Below are 3,290 nucleotides of genomic sequence, written 5' to 3'. Positions count from 1 at the left end.
AGAGCTCTTTATACTAATTATATTCTTAAGTAGTTAAGTAACTTAACTAAGAATAAGCTTAAATATATTAATAAGAGTAGTAAGTTAAGTTATTATACTGCTTATAATTCTAAGTAGTATATTCTAAGGTATATTTCTTACCTTATTTTAGTTATCTCTTATACTAATTATACTATAGTATTAATCTCTTTATAACTAAGATAATAGCTTTATATAACTATGCTATAAGTAATATAGTAACTATAACTATTAGTAGTTATTAATCTTATATAGTAGCTCTATACTAATCTTTTGCAGACTTCTAAGTATATTAATAAGTAAAATAAGCTTATAGATAAGGTCTATAAGTATATTACTAGTTATAATAAGCTCTCTAGCGTTAAACGCAAATAATCTAAAACTACTATATCTAAGTTAACTTCTAAGCATAAGAAGAAAGCTGCGCTACTTATACTTTTATAACTCTATTTAGATTCTTTTAGTTAGAAAATAGGCTCTAATAGAAAGTTACTCTTAACTAATTTAACCTCTTTAAAGGTATCTGCCTATTAAGCCTCTATTTAAGATAAGAAAGAGAAGAAATAGACTAAGATACCTACTAGTAATTATTTTAGCCTAAGCTCTAGTTCTCTAGAATCTAAGCATAGTAAGTAGGCTAAGCCTTCTAGTAGTAAGACTAATAAGCTTAATAGCGTATTTAGTAATAAGAGCGCTTTAACCTTAGCTAGCTTAGACTTTACTATTCTTAGCGTAAATAAGGAAATTAATTTATCTTAGTTATACTACTTCTTTTCTAACTAGCTTAAGCTGCACTTAAGTAGCTCTATTTAGTAATTCTACTAATCTAGAGTTAAGTCTCTCTTTAAGTAGCTTATATAAGCCTATTTTATTCTACTCTTCTTATATCTAAAAAGGCGCCTAGAGAGAAGAGAAGGAATAAGGCTACTCTAACTAATCTTTATAGATTAAATTCTTCTTTTTACTTATAAGGCAGTAAGCTTAAGTAGATTAAATAGCAGCCTTTATAGTACTAAGCTAATTATTTTAATCTCTAAGCCTTCTAAGTTACTTACTAAGTAGATTCTAGATGCTGCTAACGTTTAAAACGCTTTCTCTATAGAAGCGCAGCATAAGCTTCTATCTTAGTTTAAGTAGAAATACTTATTTAATACTCTGCCTATTATTATAGGCAATACTAGATAGAGCTTTATTAATCTAACTAGCTCTAATCTAGTAAAGAAGGTTAATAATAGTAGCTCTAATCTAGAGATAATAAGATTAGAGACTAAGGCAAAGAAGCTTATAGCCTTATGCTACTACTACTTAACTTAATCTTAAGATATTTACTTAAGCTAAAGCTAATAAAGCAGCGCATATAAAAAAGCTTCTTATTAAATAAGAGGCGCGCTTTATAAAGAAGAAGGCTAATTAAGAAGTATATCTAAAGAATATTTCTTAACCTACTATAATTAAGTCTATTAAAACTAGTACTATAGCAAAGCTTTATAAAGATTAATTTAAAGCGTTCTATCTTTAGAAGAGACTAAGTAAGATCTAATTTACTCTTTTTTCTTAAACTTCTTAGCAGTCTTAGTAGCCATTCTAATACTAATTCTTAAAGTTTCTAGATTAGTTAAGTTAAATTAATTAGCTTACTGCTGCTGACTTAGAGTTAAGATACTTATAATAGTTAACTAGTACTTACTTCTTCTGCCTCTAAAGTTTAGTAATAGTAATTAAGCTAACTATAGTAGTACTACTATCTCTTTAACTAGTAGTAAGAAAGTTACGCTATCTAGTTCTACTACTCTATAGCCTAATTTATTCTCTTTTAAGCTTTCTTATATAACTAACTTTAACGCTAATCTTTTCTTTATTATAAATTTAGTAGATTACTCTAGCTATAGCTACGCTAATTACTACCTATTAGGCAATAAAGATGCATATTACTTTAAGCAGAGTAATAAGCTTTCTTTTATTCTATATAAGAATAAGGTAGTAAAGCAAGAGAAGCGTCTTAATTGCTATAGAGTTGCTAGGAATTTACTCTCTACTACTTTAGATATTTATAATTACTATTATACCTTAGCTTAACTTAATTATAATAAGCGTTATACTTTTATACTTTTTATTATAAAGAATTTACTGCGTCTTATATAGATAGCTTTAGACTTTTTTAACTAAGTATCTTAGTTTAATCTTCTTACTATTAAGCAAACTTTTTCTTTCTTAATACTTTAAGCGTAGTTCTCCTTACTTCTTATATAAATATGCTAGATTAAATAATCTTTTTAGAGTAGCAGGTAGTTAAAAAGGCCTCTTTTTGCTCTGCTTAAGCTTTCTTAGTCTTAAAGGCCCTTTTTAATAGTAATTAAACTAATGCTATTATACTTTATTAATATTAACTATAACTAATCTAATTATATTCTTAAGGTTTAAAAGCTACTTAAAGTAATTAAATTATTAATAGATAAGAGCTTTAGTTAGTCTATCTACTAGCATTTTCTTTATTAGCAAGTACTCTACTAAGAATAATTCTTTTACATATTCTTATCTAAGCTACATATTTTATATATTAATATATTAAAGATAGGTAGTAATTTGCTTATTTTAACTAATAATAAGTCTAATTATTTACTAGTTATTATACTAGATTTTCTATAAATTGCCTAGATTAAATATAAGTTTATTAAAGAATCTTTTTAAAGCTATAGTTTTCTTTATAATATACTTAAGTGTAATAAGCTTAGCCTTAGTTATAGAAGTTATTACTATACTTTGCTTAGCAGCTTTCTATAGAATAGCTTCTCTAAAGAGCATAGCTATATATCTATAAGATAAGCGCTAAGTAATTAAGTTATCTGCAAATAATGCGTCTCTATATATTATAAGATTAGAACTATTATAATTACTATATTAGATCGCTTCCTATTATATATAATATAGATATATAATAACTTAATTAATTATACTTATATATATTTAGCTAGGATTAGTTAAGTAGTATAATAGCTTTAATATCTATAAAAGCTATATCTAAGCGTAGCATTATTGCAGTATATAATACTAATCTAACCTTTTTCTAGTAAAGCTTAACTTCTTACTTAGTAGCTTCTCTCTTAAACTTCTTAAGCTCTTCTAATAGTAGAGAAGTAGCTTAAAAAGGTTCTTATTAATTAAGTTAAACTTCTTTATAATCTTCTTAATATAAGTATTATAAACTAGCGTAATTATTCTCTTTTCTTAGTTTCTAATAATTCTTATACCTAAGAACTACTCTGCTAGCTCTT

The sequence above is a fragment of the Parastagonospora nodorum genome (assembly GCF_000146915.1).
Source record: "Parastagonospora nodorum SN15 chromosome Unknown scaffold_31, whole genome shotgun sequence".
NCBI lineage: Eukaryota > Fungi > Ascomycota > Dothideomycetes > Pleosporales > Phaeosphaeriaceae > Parastagonospora > Parastagonospora nodorum.
Note: the sequence above shows the minus strand (reverse complement) of the source record.